Raw genomic sequence first — 22,968 nt, 5'->3', positions numbered from 1 at the left:
ATCTTCTGCCGTCGGCCTCTGTGACGGGGATTATAACACCTTTGGAGACCACGGGGGCCCGGGAAGGCACTTCAATGTTCTCCCTATCAAAGGGTGCATAGAACGCATTGAGCTCATCCGGGAGTGATGCCTTGCTTGACCAGCCCCCTGCTTTCACCTTGTAAGGAGTGAGGCCTGGAAGCCCAGCCACAGCTGCTGAAAGTCTAACTCATCCTCCAGCTTAGAGCACAAGTCCCTTTTAGCCCTTTTAGTTCAGTTTAGTTTAGTTTAGAGACACAGCACGGAAACAGGCCATTCGGCCCACCGAGTCCGCGCAGCCCTGCGATCCCCGCACATTAACACGACCCTACACACGCCAGGGACAATCTTTTACACTATGCCAAGCCAATTAGCCTACAAACCTGTAGGTGTTTGGAGTGTGGGAGGAAACCGAAGATCTCAGAGAAAACCCACGCTGGTCACGGGGAGAACGTACAAACTCCGTATTCACAGTGGGTTGGAAGCTGGGTTTCAGGCGCTGCAAGCCCTGTAAGGCAGCAACTCTACTGCTGCGCTACTGTGCCGACCCACAGTGGCTTTATCATATGTGTCACCTGGCTGGTAAACAAAATAATGATGTTTACCTTTCCAGAGTTGCATGTATGCAGTATCGTAACAAAGCAAACACGAGGCAGGACCAAGGTCATTTCTGTGAAAGGGAGCGGCCAATTCAAATGAGTAACTGTGGACGGTTAGATTTAGATGGAGGTTATTGTCACGTGTGCTGAGGTACAGTACAAAGCTTTGTTTTACACGCTGAACAAACAGATCAGATAATACTATACAGATATACAGTCAAGCCAAACTTAAGCACAGTGGTCAGAGTGAAGGGGAAGATGCAGAGTGCAGAATATAGTTCTCAGCTTTGTAGTGCACCAGTTCCAGAGACAAAGTCCAATGTTCTCAATGGGGTAGAGGTGAATCGAACAGTACTCCAGCCCAAAGATACTAGAGGAACAAGATAGACCACTCAACCCTAAAAACCATAGTATGTCATGACGCCAATTTAGTAGGCAGAAACTTGCAGATTTTTTTTTTTTTAAATAACAAAAGTCTGTGAATTGATAGATGAGATATATTCTGCATTTTAATGGTATCATCACACATACTGTTCCCCCAAAACACTGATTACACTGCGAGAGGCATAACGAACAGCGGGTTTTGCTTACTAAAATGGCCCCTTTGCGTACTACACTTCAGTATAGGCAATTTCAACAGAGTGGTCCATCTTGTTACTCTAGTATCTTTGCTCCAGCCTTTGCAAGGAACATTCGGAAGCCTAAGGATAGAGGGAAATAAATTATTTCTGAAGAAGGGTCTCGACACGAAACGTCACCCATTCCTTCTCTCCAGAGATGCTGCCTGTCCCGTTGAGTTACGCCAGCATTTTGTGTCTATCTTCGGTTATTTCTGAGTCTGGTGGTGTGTACTTTCAAACTTCAGTATCTTCAGCTCAACTGGAGTGGGAAGAAGAAGGAATGACAGGGGTGGGACAATTTCGTAAGTTCATAAGTTCTGCCTGATTCTTGGTGTCCCTGAAGGCTTGGGACATCAAATGGGGAACAGGTTTATCATAATCATCAAAATAGGAGCAGAATTAGGCCCATCAAGTCTACTCCGCCATTCAATCATGGCTGATCTATCTCTCCCTCTCAACCCCATTCACCTGCCTTCTCCTCATAACCCTGACACCCATTGATCACGTTGGCTGCATGAAGTGTAGGTGGTGATTATGCTTCTGGTTTTGTGGAAGGCTTATGGTATGCTTGCCTTCATCGGTCGGGGCATTGAGTATAAGAGTCAGGAAGTCATGTTGCTGCTATGTAGGATTTTGGTTAGTTCAGCTCAGTTTAGTTTATTGTCACGCGTATTGAAGTACAGTGAAAAGCTTTCGTTGCGTGCTAACCAGCATTTGATTTGGCCGCATTTAGAGTATCACTCCATCACAAGAAGGATGAGGAGGCTTTGGAGAGCGTGCGGAAGAGATTTACCAGAATGCTGCTGCCTGGATGCCAGAGGTTGAGAGGAGTATATAAAGTTATGAGTGGCATAGATGGGGTAGACAGTCAGAATCTTTTTCCCAGGATGGAAATGTTAAAGACTAAGGGGGGCACGGTAGCATAGCAATAGAGCTACTGCCTTACAGCGCCGGAGACCCGGGTTCGATCCTGACTTCTGGTGCGTGTCTGTACGGAGTTTGTACGTTCTCCCCGTGACCTGCATGGGTTTTCTCTGAGATCTTTGGTTTCCTCCCACACTCCAAAGACATACAGGTTTGCAGGTTAATTGGCTTGGTATAAATATAAATTGTCCCTAGTGTGTATAGGATAGTGTTAATGTGGTGAATAGTGGGGATCGCTGGTCAGACATGATGGGCCGAAGGGCCTGTTTCTGCTCTGTATCTCTAACTAATGCAGGAAAAATGTTCCCAATGTTGGGGGAGTCCAGAGCCAAGAGCCTGTGGCAGAGAACTGTGGAATTCTCTGCCACAGAAGGCAGTGGAGGTCAATTCACTAGATGAATTTAAAAGAGAGTTAGATAGAGCTCTAGGGGCTAGCGGAATCAAGGGATATGGGGAGAAGGCAGGCACGGGTTACTGATTGTGGATGATCAGCCATGATCACAATGAATGGTGGTGCTGGCTCGAAGGGCCAAATTGCCACCTACTCCACCTATTTTCTATGTTTCTATGTTTCTATGTAAACTAAACTAAACTGGTGGACATAGCTTTAAGGTGCAAGGGACAAAGTTTCATGGAGATGTGGGCAGATGCTTTACAGCGAGAGGGGTGGGCACTGAGATGTGCTGCCAGGGATGGAGGTGGAGACATTTGATACATTTTTAGCTGGGCACATGGATCTGCAAGAGATGGAGGGGTATGAATCATGTGCGGACAGAAGAGATTAGTTTAATCTGAAGTCGTGTTTGACACCCATATTGTGTCCCCGCGGTGTCCCCAGGGACTCCAGGGGCATTCCATGAACGCTGGTCGCCGCAGGGGGGGGAGTGTAATACTGATGAGGATGACGTTATTTTGAAATTGATGACTGTTGTTTTGTAATCTGCCACAAAGGCAGTTTTGATCGTGTTACCCTTTTGAATGTTTGTTTTTGTTTTCTGAATAAAAGTATTTATATACAAACATAATCCTCCAGCACGTTCCCCTGCAACTGCAGGAGATGCAGCACCTCTCCTTTCCATCGCTCCCTCCCTGTCAGGCAGGCACCCAAGCAGTCTTTAGACACACAGCGGGGAAGCGGGCTCTCCGACCCATGGTGTCTGTGCTAGTGTATGCCTGGTACACACTGCCAGGGGTGGTGGAGGGACAGATATGATTGGGGCAGGAAGAGGAGAATAATTAAACCCGGCATCATATTCAGCATGGACATCGTGGGTCAAAGTGTTCCTGTGTTTAGTTTAGTTTAGTTTAGAGATACAGCGTGGAAACAGGCCCTTCGGCCCACCGGGTCCGTGCCGACCAGAGATCGCCGCACATTAACACTACCCTACACCCACTAGGGACAATTTTATATTTACCAAGACAATTAACTGACACACCTGCACGTCTTGTTCCGGACCCTGTTATTGGCAACATATAGCAAAGACAAACTAGAATGATCACCATCAAATCTCTCTCACCAAGTCTCATCCCTTCACACACATTCCCTTTGTCCTCTCCTCCCTTCCCCCATATTCTTTGCAACTTAAAAATAACGTGTTTTTATTTCTTTCAAACTTTCCACGGTGGCGCAGCGGTAGAGTTGCTGCCTCACAGCGCCAGAGGCCCGGGTGCAATCCTGACCACGGGTGCCGTCTATATGTAGTTTGCGTTCTTCCTGTGGCCGCGAGGGATTTAGTTTTAGATTTAGATTTTGGTATAGTTTATTGTCACTTGTACTGAGGTACAGTGAAAAGATTTTGTTGTGTGCTTAACCAGTCAGCGGAAAGACTAAGTCCACCTAAACCTATCTGATCTACATACCGGTGAGACCAAGCGCAGGCTCGCCGAACGTTTCGCTGAACATTTCCGCTCAGTCCGCCTAAACCTACCTGATCTCCCGGTTGCTAAACACTTAACTGCCCCTCCCATTCCCACACTGACCTTTCTGTCTTGGGCCTCCTCCATTGTCAGAGTGAGGCCCAGCGCAAATTGGAGGAACAGCACCTCATATTTTGCTTGGGCAGCTTACACCCAAGGGGTATGAACATTGACTGCTCTAACTTTAAGTAACCCTTGCTCTCCATCCCCTCCCCCTTCCCAGTTCTCCAAGCAGTCTTTCTGTCTCTGACTACATTTTTATCTCTGTTTGCTTTGAACAGACATTAAAAAAGCAGCTACCTTTCAGCCAACAGTGATCTATGCTACATTCTCCATGATCTTCATTCCCTTTGTCCTATTTTCACACCTGACACTTCCTGATCTATGTATTTCCCTCTCCCCTGACATCAGTCTGAAGAGAAGCCTCGACCCAAAATGTCACCTAGTCCTTCTCTCCAGTAACTCTCCTGAGTTACTCCAGCATTTTATGTCAATTTGTTGCAGAAAGACTACACTAGCGAGTCATCCACAGTGTACAGATACATGAGAAAGGGAATCATGTTTAGTGCAAGATAAAGTACAGTAAAGTGATTAATGATAGTCCGAGGGTCTCCAGTGAGGTAGATAGTCGCTCCGGACTGCTCTCTAAAAGTTGGCTGATATCAGCTGGGAAGATACTGTCCCTGAATCTGGAGGTGTGTGTTCACACTTTTGTACCTCTTGCCCGATGGGAGAGAAGAGGAGCAACAGGTTTCCTCACACACTCCAAAGACGTGCAAGTTTGTAGGTTAATTGGCTTCTGTAAATTGTCGCTAGTGTGTTGGATAGAACTAGTGATCACTGGTCATTGTGGACTCAGTGGGCCGAAGGGCCTGGTCTCACACAAGATCTCTAAAACTAAAACTAAAACCTCTGATGAACATCTCTTTCTCTTTCCACTAGTGTTGCCTGACATCTCTCCAGCATTTTCTTGTTTTCGTTTCAGATTTCCAGCATCTGCAATTCTTTTATAGTTATAGATTTTTTAGTTTTAGTGATAGTGTAGAAACAGACACTTTAGCCCGCCGAGTCTGCGCCGACCATTGATCATGCTGTACACTAGTACTATCCTAGGCTCCAGGAACAATTTACGGAAACCAATGAACCTACAAACCAGCACGTCTTGGGATATTGGGGGAAGCAATTGCAGTTGAGCAAGGGGGACTATGGAGGCATGAGAGGAGCTGGCCAGAGTTGACTGGAAAGAGGCCCTAGCAGGGAAGACGGTGGAACAACAATGTCAGGTATTTCTGGGAATAATACAGAAGGTACAGGATCAGTTCATTCCAAAGAGGAAGAAAGATTCTAAGGGGCGTAAGAGGCAACCGTGGCTGACAAGGGAAGTCAAGGACAGTATACAAATAAAGGAGAAGTAATATAACATAGCAAAGATGAGCGGGAAGCCAGAGGATTGGGACTCATTTAAAGAGCAACAGAAGATAACTAAAAATGCAATATGGGGAGAAAAGATAAGCTAGCCAAGAATATAAAGGAGGATAGTAAAAGCTTCTTTAGGTACGTGAAGAGGAAAAAAAAGTTTAAAAAAATGTGGGTCCCTTGAAGACAGAAGCAGGTGAATTTATTATGGGGAACAAGGAAATGGCAGACGAGTTGAACAGGTACTTTGGATCTGTCTTCACTAAGGAAGATACAAGCAATCTCCCAGATGTTCTAGTGGGCAGAGATCCTAGGGTGACAGAGGAACTGAAGGAAATTCACATTAGGCAGGAAATGGTGTTGGGTAGACTGATGGGACTGAAGGCTGATAAATCCCCAGGGCCTGATCGTCTGCATCCCAGCGTACTTAAGGAAGTGGCGCTAGAAATTGTGGATGCATTGGTAGTATAAGAAAATAACTGCAGATGCTGGTACAAATTGAAGGTATTTAGATCAGTCTGAAGAAGGGTCTCGACCCGAAACGTCACCCATTCCTTCTCTCCTGAGATGCTGCCTGACCTGCTGAGTTACTCCAGCATTTTGTGAATAAATACCCTGGATGCATTGGTGATCATTTTCCAATGTTCTATAGATTCAGGATCAGTTCCTGTGGATTGGAGGGTAGCTAATGTTATCCCACTTTTTAAGAAGGGAGGGAGAGAGAAAACGGGAAATTATAGACCAATTAGCCTGACATCAGTGGTGGGGAAGATGCTGGAGTCAATTATAAAAGACGAAATTGCGGAACATTTGGATAGCAGTAACAGAATCGTTCCGAGTCAGCATGGATTTACGAAGGGGAAATCATGCTTGACTAATCTTCTGGAATCTTTTGAGGATGTAACTAGGAAAATGGACAGGGGAGAGCCGGTGGATGTGGTGTACCTGGACTTTCAGAAAGCCTTTGATAAGGTCCACATAGGAGATTAGGGAGCACGTGGTATTGGGGGTTGGGTGCTGACATGGATAGAAAATTGGTTGGCAGACAGGAAACAAAGAGTATGGATTAACGGGTCCCTTTCAGAATGGCAGGCAATGACCAGTGGGGTACCGCAAGGCTCGGTGCTGGGACCACAGCTATTTACAATACATATTAATGACTTAGATGAAGGGATTAAAAGTAACATTAGCAAATTTGCGGATGACACAATGCTGGGTGGCAGTGTGAACTGTGAGGAAGATGCTTTGAGGATGCAGGGTGACTTGGACAGGTTGTGTGAGTGGGCTGATGCATGGCAGATGCAGTTTAATGTGGATAAATGTGAGTTTATCCACTTTGGTGGTAAGATTAGGAAGGCAGATCAGTATCTGAATGGTGTCAAGTTAGGAAATGGGGAAGTACAAAGAGGTCTGGGTGTCCTTGTTCATCAGTCACTTTAAGTTAGCATGCAGGTACATCAGGCAGTGAAGAAAGCTAATGGCATGTTGGCCTTTATGAAAAGAGGAGTTGAGTATAGGAGCAAAGAGGTCCTTTATTTGTTTGTTTGTTTCTATGTGTGTATATATATATATATGTGTGTGCGTGGATGTATGTGTGTGCGTATATGCGCATATCTATATCTATATTTACATATATATTTACATATGTAAATTAATTACAATAGAACAGAAAAAAGTTAACTATATATTGATATTTGCATCTAATGTTTTTTTCTGTTTATTATATTGTTTACACGGTACTGTGTTTCCATATTCTGTTATGTTGCTGCAAGTGAGAATGTCATTGTTCCGTCAGGGACATATGACAATAAACCACTCTTGACTCTTCACACTTGAGATCTATGCCATGGAACAAGAACATTGATATTCATAATATTCATCTTTTTTAGTGCCAATTAAGCCTTTTGCAACCACGTCACCGACAAGCCCCCCTGATGAGTAATGGTTCAGCATTACATTCTGCGTGTGACAGCAAGTCGAGGAAACGATTCCCACTTCTGCGAAGTTGCTCTGTGATGGGCGGAGATTTGTGGACGTGTTCATTAGTCTCGATGTCCCTTCAAGCTGTGTGTCATTGTGAATCGTCACCAAGCGTGAAGAGCGCGTCTCAAGAATGGCCTCTGGGTCCAAAGAAGCAACTGCTCAACTCCATCTGGGCTGCGGACCAAAGCTACACTTGTGTACAGTTTAACCATGCGGCACGGTGGCGCAGCGGTAGAGTTGCTGCCTTACAGCGAATGCAGCGCCGGAGACCTGGGTTCCATCCCGACTACGGGTGCTGTCTGTACGGAGTTTGTACGTTCTCCCCGTGACCTGCGTGGGTTTTCCCCGAGATCTCAGGCTTCCTCCCACACTCCAAAGACGTGCAGGTTTGTAGGTTAATTGGCTTGGTAATTGTAAAAATTGTTCCTAGTGGGTATAGGATAGTGTTTATGTGCGGGGATCACTGGTCGGCGAGGACTCGGTGGGCCGAAAGGGCCTGTTTCCGCCCTGTATCTCTAAACTAAACTAAACTAAAACCAGAAATAAGGTGAAACCAGATGATCGAAGAAATGGTTCTCTAAAGTGTAAATAAATCCTCACATTACTGCAGTCAAGTTACTTCATATGTCCAATTGCATCTTAGTTTAGTGTCGGAAGGATCTGCAGATGCTGGTTTACACCGAAGATAGACACAAAATGGAGTAACTCAGTAGCGGGACAGGCAGCATCTCTGAATTCTGAAGAAGGGTCTTGACCTGAAAGGTCATCCATTCCTTCTATCCAAAGATGCTGCCTGTCCCGCTGAGTTACTCCAGCATTTGGTGCGCATCTTAGTTTAGCTTAGTTTAGAGATACAGCACGGAAACAGCCCCTTCGGCCCACTGAGTCCACGCTGACTAGTGATCACACGTACACTAGCACTATCCTACACACTAGGGATCATTTGCAATTTTTATCGAAGCCAATTAATCTCTTCCCAGAAGTTTTAGTTTTAGTTTTAGCGATACAGTGCGGAAACAGGCCCCACAGCCCACTGAGTCTGTGCTGACCAACAATCACTTGTACACTAGTTCTACCTGACACACCTGGAATAATTTACCGAAGCCAATTAAACTGCAAACCTGTACGTCTTTGGAGTGTGGGAGGAAACCGGAGTATCGGAGAAAATTCACGCAGGTCACGGGGGAACGTACAAACTCCGTACAGACAATACCCCTAATCAGGATTGAACCCGGATCTCTGGCGCTGTAAGGCACCAACTCTACCGTTGTGCCACCATGCCGCCCTATCCAATTGGATCTTTCTCAAGACTGCTTTTATGGCAGTTAAGGCCAACGGATAAATTAGGTGAAGATTTTGCTTCCGGGAGAGATTTGCTTGGAGCCCGGAATGGGTCTTAAAATCAGGAGATTAGATGAGGCTATTAGATTCCACTGGCAAAGACGTTAGGATTATCTGTGTTGGAGGTAGTAAAGCTGATATCTCATCGTGCCAGAGACCTGGGTTGATCTCCACTTCAGGTGCTGTCTGTGTGGGGAGTTTGCACCTTCTCCCTGTGACCACGTGGGTTTCCTCCTAGTGCTCTGGTTTCATGCTCATAAGTGATAGGAGCAGAAATAGGCCATTCAGCCCATCAAGTCCACTCCGCCATTCAATCATGGCTGATCGGCCCCCTATCTTTCCCCTCAACCCCATTCTCCTGCCTTCTCTCCATAACCCTTAACACCCTTATCTATCAAGATCCTATCAATCTCCACCTTAAAAATAGCCACTGACTTGGCCTCCACAGCCTTCTGTGGCAATGAATTCCACAGATTCACCACCCTCTGACTAAAGAAATTCCTCTTCATCTTTCTAAAGGCACATCTTTTTATTCTGGTTTCCTCTCACGTCGCCAGGATGTGCGGGTTTATTGGTTAATCATCCTTCTGTAAATTGTCCGAATTTGTAGGGAGAAGAGGAAGTGGGATAACATAGAACTAGTGCGAGTGGGTGATAAATGGTCAGCATGGACTCAGTGGGTTGAAGGGCCTGTTTCCCCGCTGTATCTCTAAAACTAAAATGAAAGGCTCTATAATGTTCCTGATGATCTCACCACAGAGACTTGATGATCCATATAAGTAACCTACCTCCTCACTGGATATTACATTTGTCCAATGGATTTGCCCTAGAACTGAGCATCTCATAGATTCATAGAGTCACAGAGTGATACAGTGTGGAAACAGGCCCTTCAGCCCAACTTGCCCACAACGGCCAACGTGTCCCAGCTACACTAGCCCCACCTGCCACCTTTTGGTCCATGTCCCTCCAAACCTGTCCTATCCATGTACCTGTCCAACTGCTTCTTAAACATTGGGATAGTCCCAGCCTCAGCTCCTCTTCTGGCAGCTTGTTCCATGTTTGTGTGAAAAGGTTACCCCTGAGATTCCTATTAGATCTCTTCCCCTTCACCTTAAACCTATGTCCTCTGGTTATCGTTTAACTAAATCTATAACCTGGCTTGCTCAAGTAAAATTCTTTAAAAGAGGTTTCCAGTGCGTTTTGTTTTTAGCAAAGTTTAACCTTTCTGTAGTCCGATTTTACTGAATGCGTAATGTTATTATTAGACAGCATGATAGGTAATAATTTTGGGTTGTTTCTGTCTATGTACAAGACAAAGGAGCGAGAGATCGGCTCCTGGAAGTGTAGCGGAGAGCACACACTCCATGCCGAAGTAGAGATGGTTGAAAACGTCAAATTCCGAGGAGTCAATATCACCAACAACTTCTCCTGGACCGCCCAAGAAAGCACACCAATGCTTCTACTTCCTTAGAAGAGATTGGAAGTTCGGCAACTCTCACCAATGTCTACTGATGCACCTTATAAAGCATTTTATCAGGATGCATCACAGCTTCTCCAGGACCGCAAGAAATTGCAGTGAATTGTGGACGCAGCCCAGACCATCACACAAACCAACCTTCCTTCCATTGACTTCATTTATATATGTCACGCTGCCTCGGCAAGGCCAGCAGCATAAACAAGGACGGGTCGCATCCTGGCCACTCCCTCTTCTTTCCATCAGGCAATAGGTATAGAAGTGTGAAAACGCACACCTCCAGATGCAGGGACAGTTTCTTCCCAGCTGTTATCAGGCAACTGAATCATGTTACCACAACCAGAGAGCAGTGCTGAACTACTATCGACCTCATTGGTGACCCTCGGACTACCTTTGATCGGACTTTGCTGGCTTTACCTTGCACTAAACGTTATTCCCTTACCATGTATCTATACACTGTAAATGGATCGATTGTAATCATGTATTGTCCTTCTGCTGACTGGTTAGCACGCAACAAAAAAAACGTTTCACTGTACCTCGGTACACGTGACAATAAACTAAACTAAATTAGATGTTGTCAGTAAAATGTCACCACACAAAGAGGTTCCTTCATGAGGTTCTGAGAGCTCTGCATGAGTTAGACACAGAGCTATAAACGTGGTTGACGATGATACTCTGAGCAATTTGTTCTCACATTACCATTGCAGGCAGGAAAGTGATCAGAAACCCTCAGCTCCTGGCTCAATACTTCACGGAAAACAAGCCTCCATGTCGCAAGCAAAGGGGCAGCATGGTGGCGCAGCGGTAGAGTTACTGCCTTACAGAGACCCGGGTTGATCCCGACTACAGGTGCTGTCTGTATGGAGTTTGTATGTTCTCCCCGTGACCTGCGTGGGTTTTCTCCAAGATCTTCGGTTTCCTCCCACACTTCAAAAATGTACAGGTTTGGAGGTTAATTGGCTTGGTATAAATGTAAAAAATGTCCTCAGTGTGTGTAGGGTGGTGCTAATGTGTGAGGATCGCTGGTCAGTGCAGACTTGGTGGGCCGATGGGCCTGTTTCCGCGCTGTATTTCTAAACTAAATGTAATGCTGAGGCTCTATGAGGCGCTGGCAGGCTGCATTTGGAGTACTTGGCCCCATATCTGCTGGCACGCGAGAGGGTCCAGAGGAGGTTTACAAGAATGATTCCAGGCTTGAGTGGGTTAGCATATGATGAGCGTTTGACAACACTGGGCCTCTACTCGCTGAAGTTTAGTTTGAGGGGGGACCTCATTGATACGTACAGAATAATGAAAGGCATAGATGTGGATGTGGAAAGGATGTTTCCACTGGTGGGAAAGTCTAGGACCAGAGGTCATAGCCTCAGATTTAAGAAGTGGCGTCGCTGTGCAGCAGCTGTGGCTCACCTGCAGTCCGTTTGTCTTTTTTGTTTTTGTTTTTTGTCTTAATTGTAAGTGTTGGATGTGATAAGGGCCTGTCCCACTTCGGCCATTTTAAGGCGACTGCCGGTGACTAGGCTGTCATCAACAGTTCGCCGGGTGTCGCGGGCACAATCGTGAGGAGTCTTCCAAGAATTGTAGCGGATCTCGGCCCGTCGCTGAGAAATCAACCGGTTTTAAATTTCTCGGCGACAGCTGGCTTGTCGCCAGGTATCGTAGCTTATTGCGGGCGCTGTCGCATGCTGTCCCCAGGTTTGCTAGGTTGTCTTAGATGCACTTAGAAGCACGTAATATTAAATTAAGTAAAGTCATTTGAAGATACCATAAAATACTTGTGTTTAACCAATTTATTTACCATCAGGACATTTGACAGGTAGATTGGAGGCGACAGTTTGACGGTCAGGTAAGCGTGGGAATTTTCGCGATGTTACTGGCTGTAGATGGGCTATTGCATGCTAGCCAATCGTAGGGCTTGTTAGTAGTAGTCCCACCTAGTACGTGCTTTATAATATTAAGAACTCGCCTACGTCAGGCAGTAGGTGTAGCAGCTCGGAGCTGTAATGTACTGCAGGTCCTATGATGTAAGTGCTTCAATAAAATGATGCGTTGTATCTTAGCGTGGACTTAAGCACTTTAGTACATGGTGTCAGAAGTGGGATTTGAACCCACGCCTCCAATTGGAGACCAGCTGTAATGTACTGCAGGTCCTATGATGAATAAATAAATAAATAAATAAATAAAAATAAAATAAAAGAAGAGGCTGTGATCGAGAAGCTGCAACGGCACCTCTCCGCACATGGATCCCCTGCACGTAGTCAGTCTGACAACGGCAGGCAATTCACCAGCCAAGCATTTAAGAACTTTGCTAAATGATGGGACTTCCAACACATTACCAGCAGCCCCGAATTCTCGCAGTCCAATGGGCTCGCCAAACGCACCGTCCGGAGTGTGAAACAACTCATGGAACGAGCTTACCTTGCCAAATCCCACATATACCTGGACTTACTCAATCTACGGAACATTGCACGGGATCCTGTCCTAGGCTCGCCAGCCCAGCGACTAATGTCTCGCCAAACCCGTGCTCCCCTGCGTGTCTCCCAGCAGCTACTCCAGCCGCACATTCGGTCCCCACCCGTGGTGCAGAAGCAACTACAACGTCAACGGGACACACAGAAGCGGTTCTTCGACAGGTCCAGTAAGCCACTCACACCTCTTGCACGTGGACAAGTGGTTCATCTGCAAACCGACGAGGGCCGGACGGGTTTGTAGGCCACCCGTTAGATATGGCGATTTTGTGTAACTTTGCTAGTATATTCTTCACATTTGTTTTTCATTGCTTAAGCTACCGTTGTTCCTTTATTTCTACAAAAAGAGATGTAGATGGGCTATTGCAAGAGATGTAGATGGGTTATTACAATGGCCATCAGCGATTTCATTTAAAGCGGGCTCCCAACCCAGATATGCAACCCAGAAACCAGATATGCATCTCCTGTCCATTTTCAAAGAATGCCCACACTCCACACAAAAATCCATTTAACCACTTTTAAAATTAAACTAGACCAAGTGTGCCCACAACTCATTGGGTTGCCATTGTGATGTGGGGAAAATCGCACTTTTTTCTTTAAAATAAATGGCTTAAAAGAATTAATAAATAAATCTCAATGAAAATCACGATTTTTCTTTAAAATTGTGTTTTTTTCTGCATTGGTCTAGCACCCTCCCCTCCCTCACTCCATCCCCTCAACCCCTCTTCTTCCCCACCCACTCCCCCCTTCCCCTCCCACCCCCCAGTTACCCACTCAATCCCCCCTTATCTCCCCCCCTCCATTCTTAGGGGCTCTCCGGCGGCGCCGCCATTCCCGCCCGTCGGGTTTCCATGGTGACGTGGAACATGGAGGTATTACTGTGCATGGGCGGCTGACGGGCACAGCAAGTGGAAAAAGGATTTATTAAAGTTTAAAATGTGAATAACAAAATATAACAATTTGAACTTTAATAGGATTTCTTGATGCAGGAATTTTCAACATCAGCATCATTTCCCCTTTTCACAACAGGAAGGAGTTGTCGAAAATCGCCACAACAAATGGTAAGAATGCCGCCAAAAGGCTCATCGTTCTTTCTGCATAGATCTCGAAGAGTTCTGTCCACTGCTTCAAAGCTCTCCCTCCTAATCATCGGGCACTCATCCCAAACAATCAGTCTCACCCTCCTGATCAAATGAACCATGTTGGTGTTCTTCTCAATGTTGCACATTGTATTATCGGTCACTTTGATGGGTATCTTGAATTAAGAATGTGCTGTTCTTCCACCAGGCAATGTAGCTGCTATACCAGAGGATGCTACAGCAAAAGCAACATCAACTTGACCTCGAACTTTGGAGTGGATCAAATTGGTGAGAATTGTCTTGCCCATTCCTGCTGGTGTATCAATGAAAAACATTGAAGGAACATTCCTTTCCAAGCAGCTGCACACATGGTCATACACTGCTCTTTGCTCAGCATTCAGCAGAGGCTCCTTCTCTTCAACAAATCACTGTTGTTCAGGTCTATTATACTGCAGTTCACTCAGCAATTCTGGATTGTCACCATCAAGGTTCATCCTTCCATGTCTTGGTAGTGGCACATGAAAGTATCCCAGTATCTTGTTGTAATTCACAAGCTTGTCTTGAATATTCAACAGAGCCTGATCATGATGCCTCTCATCAATCATGATATTTGGATCATCGATTGTTCGCCGTTCTCCTTGATGGTAATCTTCAGACATTGAATTCTTGAAGCGATCCCATAATTGTCGAGAAGTGTTGATCTCACCAATCGTCAGCAAAACAAACAAATCTCTCATTGCTTCAGGGAGTCTTGTCCGCTCAGCATCTTCCATCGTCTGTTGCCAATGGTCGTCAGTTTGCAACAAACCTCTTTCTATGCAGACGTCTTTGAAGGAAGGAAGAATATGTCCGTCACGTATCCTCGATGAATCGAAGGATACTGGCCCTTTTACGTGATGGAGAAGCAGTCTCAAGTAGAAGAGGTCACCACATCTTGGAGAAACGGTATACACTCGTCCCAGAACGTTGGCTTCACAAATACCTGGAAGATCTTCCACTATCTTCCCAAACTTCCTTCTTTGCCATTTCTTATTGTTCCATGTGTAAAATCATAGCATAGTGTACATCAGCGTAGCACAGTGTTCTTGCTAATTGATCTCGAGAACACAATTCCATGAATTCAGAGAGTTGTAAATCTGTGGAATTCACTGCCTCAGAAGGCAGTGGAGGCCAATTCTCTGGGGAGGGAGGGAGGGGGGGGGGGAGAAGGGTGGGGAGGAGTGGGGGGTGAGCAGGCAGACATTGACAGGCCCTATAGTCTTTTTTGTGGTTGTGTACTATGTGCAGGGGGAGGGGGGGGGAACTATAAAAATTGTCTCTTCTGTACGGAGACACGATCTTTTTTCTGGGTCGTGTCTCCGTTCCAGCTGTGGCCTACCATCGGCCAAACATCTGGAGCTGGCGGCCTCCAGCTGGGACCACCAGGGACTCTGGTTCGCAGAGCCCGCGGACTGTACTCACCACCTGCGGAGCTGGCTATCTTCAGAGGCTGTGGTGGCGCTGCGAGTGTGGTTTGACTCGGCTGCGGGCCGCGGGCCCTGTGGACGTCAGAAGCTCGCAGGCCCTGCCCAGGGTGGGGGCCGGAGAACCTAGGGTGAAGGAGGAACTGAAGGAAATCCACATTAGGCAGGAAATGGTTTTGGGTAGACTGATGGGACTGAAGGCTGATAAATCCCCAGGGCCTGATGGTCTGCATCCCAGGGTACTTAAGGAGGTGGCTCTAGAAATAGTGGAAGCATTGGAGATCATTTTTCAATGTTCTATAGATTCAGGATCAGTTCCTGTGGATTGGAGGATAGCAAATGTTATCCCACTTTTTAAGAAAGGAGGGAGAGAGAAAACGGGTAATTATAGACCAGTTAGTCTGACATCAGTGGTGGGGAAGATGCTGGAGTCAATTATAAAGGACGAAATTGCTGAGCATTTGGATAGCAGTAACAGGATCATTCCGAGTCAGCATGGATTTACGAAGGGGAAATCATGCTTGACAAATCTACTGGAATTTTTTGAGGATGTAACTAGGAAAATTGACAGGGGAGAGTCAGTGGATGTGGTGTACCTCGACTTTCAGAAAGCCTTCGACAAGGTCCCACATAGGAGATTAGTGGGCAAAATTAGAGCACATGGTATTGGGGGTAGGGTACTGACATGGATAGAAAATTGGTTGACAGACAGAAAGCAAAGAGTGGGGATAAATGGGTCCCTTTCGGAATGGCAGGCAGTGACCAGTGGGGTACCGCAAGGTTCGATGCTGGGACCCCAGCTATTTACGATATACATTAATGACTTGGATGAAGGGATTAAAAGTACCATTAGCAAATTTGCAGATGATACTAAGCTGTGGGGTAGTGTGAATTGTGAGGAAGATGCAATAAGGCTGCAGGGTGACTTGGACAGGTTGTGTGAGTGGGCGGATACATGGCAGATGCAGTTTAATGTAGATAAGTGTGAGGTTATTCACTTTGGAAGTAAGAATAGAAAGACAGATTATTATCTGAATGGTGTCAAGTTAGGAAGAGGGGATGTTCAACGAGATCTGGGTGTCCTAGTTGTACCGGGCCCTGGTGAGACCGCACCTGGAGTACTGTGTGCAGTTTTGGTCTCCAAATTTGAGGAAGGATATTCTTGCTATTGAGGGCGTGCAGCGTAGGTTCACTAGGTTAATTCCCGGAATGGCGGGACTGTCGTATGTTGAAAGGCTGGAGCAATTAGGCTTGTATACACTGGAATTTAGAAGGATCTTATTGAAACATATAAGATAATTAGGGGATTGGACACATTAGAGGCAGGAAACATGTTCCCAATGTTGGGGGAGTCCAGAACAAGGGGCCACAGTTTAAGAATAAGGGGTAGGCCATTTAGAACGGAGATGAGGAAGAACTTTTTCAGTCAGAGAGTGGTGAAGGTGTGGAATTCTCTGCCTCAGAAGGCAGTGGAGGCCAGTTCGTTGGATGCTTTCAAGAGAGAGCTGGATAGAGCTCTTAAGGATAGCAATGTGAGGGGGTATGGGGAGAAGGCAGGAACGCGGTACTGATTGAGAGTGATCAGCCATGATCGCATTGAATGGTGGTGCTGGCTCAAAGGGCTGAATGGCCTACTCCTGCACCTATTGTCTATTGTCTATTGTCTATTGTCTATTGTCTATTGAATGCATTCGGAGAATTGGTCTCCACTGCCTTCTGAGGCAGAGAATTCCACAGATTCACAACTCTCTGACTGAAAAAGTTTTTCCTCATCTCAGTTCTAAATGGCCTTCCCCTACCCACGGGATTTTCCACCGCCCGGCGGGGGCTTCAATATCGGGAGCCTCGACCGCCCTGACGTGGCAACTTCAACAGCCTGAATGCGGGAGAAGACGGCAGGGAAGAGAAAGACATTCCGGCCTTCCAGCACAGTGAGGAGGTGACTGGAGGAGACTCACTGTAAAGATGTTTCTTTGTTTTATGTTGGTTTATGTGATTGTGTGTTTTATTGCTTTATTCTTTTTATTGACTCTCATTGTTGACTGTGGGACTATTGCCGTCCAAACATGTTTTTGGATGACAATAAAGGCTATTCTATTCTAAAGGGCGCTCTTTTAAAACAATGAGGAGGAACCTCTTAATCTGTGGAACTCATTGCCACAGAGGGCTGTGGAGGCTTAGTCAGTGTTTATTTTTCAGGCAGAGATAGACAAGTTCATGATTAGAACGGGTATCAAGGGTTATGAGGAGAAGGCAGGAAAATGGGATAAGGTGGCAGAGATCAGCCATGATAGAATGGCAGAGTAGACTCGATGGGCTGAATGGCCCAATTCTACTCCTATGACTTGTGAACTTGTGAACTAAACTAAAACTTAATGATATTTGCAGTCTGAGTTGAATATGAATGGCACAGTGACGCAGCGGTAGAGTTGCTGCCTCACGACGCCAGAGACCCAGGTTCGATCCTGACTATGGGTGTTGTCTGTACATTCACCCTGTGACCGGGTGGGTTTTCTCCGGGTGCTCCAGTTTCCTCCCACACTCCAAAGGCGTACAGGTTTTACATTTTAACTCCGCTTCCCATTCCCACACCAACCTTTCTGTCCTGGGCCTCCACCACTGTCAGAGTGAGGCCACACACAAGCTGGAGGAACAGCACCGCATATTTCGCTTGGGCAGCTTTCACCCCAGCGGTATGAACGTTGATTTCTCTAATTTCAAGTAACCCTTGCTCTCCCTCCCTCCCTCCTCTCCCACCCCTGTCATCCTACCAGTTCCACTGTTCGCATCCTTGTATCCCTTCGTGATCACCTCTTCCCCAGCCAACAATGGGCCATTGTGGGCTCCACCCTTCCATGGGTATCTGTTGCTGGCCCTGCTTTGGCTTTTTCTTGCCTCCAGTGTCCCCTCCCTCCCCCTCCCCTCTACTTTCAGTCTGAAGAAGGGCCCTGACCCGAAACGTCACCCATTCTTTTTCTCCAGAGATGCTGTCTAACCCACTGAATTTGTGTTTATCCAGGTTTGCAGGTTAATTGCCTTCAGTAGAAATTGTAAACTGTCCCAAGTGTGTAGGATAGTGCTGGTGTACAGGGCGATCTCTGGTCAGTGCGGACTCAGTGGGCTGAAGGGCCTGTTTCCGTTCCTTATCTCTAAAGTCTAAAGTAGCCAACTTGCATCTCATCAGGATATTCATTAAATCTTTATTGAATTAGAAGATTCCAAGCCACCCCCACTGATGTTCGTAGTCAGTGGACTATTAATTATTTACAAGAATGTACAAGCTCAAAACTATTCCCAACTGAGGCGTGTGTCGGCTTGGAAAAGGACAAAGTATTTTTTGGGTCTGAGTCTTTCCAAAAACGCATCTCAGTTAAGTTTAATTGACAGCATTGACTCCTGAGCCAATCTAACCCTTCTAACATGCCACATGGACCGACACGGTGGTGCAGCAGAAGAGTTGCTGCCTTACAGCGCCAGAGACCCGGGTTCCATCCTGACTACGGGCGCTGTCTGTACAGAGTTTGCACGTTCTCTATGTGACCACGTGGGTTTTCTCTGTTTCCTCCCACACTCCAAAGACGTACAGGCTAGTAGGTTAGTTGGCATCTGTAAAAATGATCCCTGGGGTAGAACGAGTGTGCAGGTTGATTGCAGATTGGCGCGGACTCAGTGTGCCAAAGGGCCTGTTTCCTCGCTGCATTTAAAACTAGAAACTAAACACTAAAAACCCCTTACACCTCAATTAAATGGTTCCCACCACACCTTCCTCTGAGCCCCATTTAGTCTCTCCACATTGGTTGTTCTTTCATGCTTGTTGCTCTGTCACTTTCTCCCTTTTCTCCAGTTCGGGCATAAGGAGAAGCATTATCAATGCAGTCTCCCAGCCTCCATGAGCCTTGGCCTGGACTTAGCTCTTCCAGTTTGGGATGTTGGCCGAATTTGCCGTGCTGCGGGCAGACTTGGGTACGGTTAGCTCACTGGACAATGTGTCCATAGTCATAGAGTCACAGAGAGCCATAGAGTCATACAGTGTGGAAACAGACCCTTTGGCCCAACTTGCCCACACTGACCAACATGTCCCATCTACACTAGTTCCACCCGTCTGCATTTGGCCAATCTCCCTCTAAACCTGTCTTATCCATGTACCTGTCTAAATGTTTCTTAACTGTTGAGATAGTACCTGCCTCAACTACCTCCTCTGGCAGCTAGTTCCATACACCCACCATACTTTGTGTAAAAAAATAAACCCCTCAGGTTCCTATTAAATTTGTTCCCCCCCCCTCATCTGGTCCTTGATACCCCTTCACTGGGCAAGAGATTCTGTGCGTTTACCCGATCTATTCCTTTCATGATTTTGTAAACCTCTATACAATCACCCCTCATCCTCCTGCGCTCCAAGGAATAGAGTCCTAGCTTGCTCAACCTCTCCCTTTAGCTCAGGCCCTCGAGTCCTGGCGACATCCTCATAAATCTTCTCTGCACCCTTTCCAGCTTGACAACATCTTTCCTATAACATGGTGCCCAGAACTGAACACAATGCTCTAAATGCAGCCTCAGCAACATTTTATATAACTGTAACATGACCTCCCAACCTCTGTACTCAATACTCTGAATGATGAAGGCCAATGTGCCAAAGGAATCCTGGGCCTGTCGTCTGGCCATTCCCAGCACACATCCTGTTGGACTCCAGTTGGTATTTACACAATGATAGGCCTGGGGCCTGTCCCACTTAGGCATTTTTTTAGGTGACTGCCGGCCACTGCAATAGTCGTAGCAGGTCGCGGAAAAAACGGCGACTGGACCCCCCCTACGACAATGTCTACGACAAGCTACAACAACCTACCACCTAGTCGATGTCAAGCTACGGCAATCTACCGACAACCGGCGACCCAATCGTCACGACTTAGGACGTCCACCTACGACCGCGCCTACGACAACCTACGCCCACATAGGCGACAACCTACGACAACCGAAGTCAACCTATGTCTACGCGCGACAAGCTACGACAAACTACGACTGTGTTGGCGACAACTGAAGACAATTCACGCCATTTCGGCCTCCAATTTTGATGCCGTTACCTGTCGCCGGTTGACATAGGTAGTTGCCAATGGAATTCAATGAAATCAGCATCAGCGACAACCTACGTCACCTGGCGACAAGCTGGCGACCACCTACGACAGCGCCTACGTCAGGAGATGTCAAGCTATGATCATTGGCGTCAAAACTCCAGTCACCAAAAATGTTGAAACATTTCAAAATCCAGCAGTGACCAGAAAGGTGCTACGACTCTTTGGAGACTCACGAGCGTAGAAGTGACACACCAGTGACAGCCTAGTCGCCTGTAGTCACCTAAAAAAACGCCTAAGTGGGACAGGGGTTCTAGTTTAGTTTAGTTTAAAGATACAGTGCAGAAACAGGTCCTTCGGCCACCGGGCGCGCGCCGACCAGTGATCCCCGCACATTAACACTATCCTACCCACACTTGGGACAATTGACACTTATACCAAGTATAAAAACATACAACTATACAAGCCCAAGCCAATTAATCTACAAACCTGTACATCTTTGAAATGTGGGTGGAAACCGAAGGTCTCAGAGAAAACCCACGTGGTCATGGGGAGAACGTACAGACAGCACTCGTAGTCGGTTATTGAACCCGGGTCTCCGGCGCTGCAAGCACTGTAAGGCAGCAACTCTACCGCTGCGCCACCGTGCCGCCCTACGGTTACAGTGGACAATTGGCAACAATGGACCCACTTCATACCCCATGTGGTCTGTAACAATGAGAGTTCACTATATTGCTTTAACATTCTTGTGACGGTTTAATTTGTTGTTGATCCATTGCAGTTTTATCCAACTGGTGTTGAGAGGGACGTTGGTTCGCGGGCCGATCCAGTCGAAGGCGACGGAGGAAGGCCCCACAGGAGCCTGGGGCTCGCCTGGTCCGGGAACATTTCCAGTAGACCAAGCGTGCGGGAGGAACGGACTTGTGGAAATAACGCCAAAGCATGGAGGCACCCACAAGTGTAAATACGCAAAAAGACTCTCACTGTGCAGTTGCACAATTGAAGCATTTGTCATTGACTGCTCGTTAAACTGGATAGAATACCACAACACCTTATAACCCACGCACATGCATAGCCATTGTGCGCTGAGAGCAGTTAAAGTAAAATCCCTAGTTTTTAAGAGTCAAGAGTGTTTTACTGTCATATGTCCCAGACAGAACAACAAAATTCTTTCTTGCAGCAGCACAACAGAATATGTGAACATAGTGCACTGTACACAACATAATAAATGAGAAAAAAAGTTCAGTGTGTGTATACATATATATATATATACATACATACAGCATATATATATATCTATACATATGTATATATACATACATACATACCTACACACACACACACACATATTCATATACACACACACCCACACCCACACTCATATATATATATACACACACACATACATACACGTATATACATATACACACATATATACACATACACACACACACACACACACACACACACACACACACACACACACACACACACACACACACACACACACACACAGAGACACACACACACACACACACACACACACACACACACACACACACACACACACACACACACACATATATATACAGATACTCCCCGACTAACGTTGCTTCGACTTACAATATTTCGACTTGACGATGGGGCAAACCCTGGGCAATGGCAATGAGCTGCAGCTTGCTTCCAGCCACGTGATCAGGTGTATTATGACCATTTTGACTTACAATATTTTCGGTTTACCGCATTGTAAGTTGAGGAGCACCTGTATATATACACACGGACACACACACACATATATATATATATATATACATACACACACACAAGCACACGTACATAAGAACAAACAGACAATAATCGTGCCAAATAGATAAAACCAATGTCTAAGTAGTTCAGAGCTTATTTGGAGGTTGTCGTGTTTAATAATCTGAAGAAGGGTCTCGACCAGAAACGTCACCCATTCCTTCTCTCCAGAGATGCTGCCTGTCCCGCTGAATTACTCCAGCATTTTGTGTCTGTCTTTGTGTTTCATTGGCTGATGGCTGTAGGGGGTTTCTAGATGTCAGTGACATTATGATTCAAGGAACTTTAATGTGGAGTCAGAATGAAATTGTGTCCCGGATTTGCTGATTTGTTGCCCATCTCCCTTCTCCTGTGGTGATGCTGACCAGCAGCTTATTCACAAAATGCTGGAGTAACTCAGCAGGTATCTTCGATTTGTACCAGCATGAATACCTTCGATTTGTACCAGCATCTGCAGTTATTTTCTTACACTGACCAGCAGCTTGGTGCTTCTGTGGCTTCGGCCAGCGAGCTCGTCAGGGCACCAGTTGGCGCTCGCACCTGCCCACCATATGGGAGGAAGCTCTAGGCCAGGCCTGGAGCAAACCGCAAGCCACGACGTCAGGAGCTCCGTGCAGCAAACAGCTAGGGCCGCAGGTGAGGAGATGGGGAACAGGCCACGGCTGCAGCATGAGAGGGCGATGTGAGCTGTTGCGTTTACAGGGCACACCTACCCATGGCAGGGGAAGGCACTTTTAAACAGCGAGGAATAAACGTCATAGAGTCGGAGACATACAGCATGAACGCAGGCCCTTCAGCCC

Source organism: Rhinoraja longicauda, chromosome 28, assembly GCF_053455715.1.
Source record: "Rhinoraja longicauda isolate Sanriku21f chromosome 28, sRhiLon1.1, whole genome shotgun sequence".
Taxonomy (NCBI): domain Eukaryota; kingdom Metazoa; phylum Chordata; class Chondrichthyes; order Rajiformes; family Arhynchobatidae; genus Rhinoraja; species Rhinoraja longicauda.
This window is presented reverse-complemented; position numbering follows the sequence as displayed.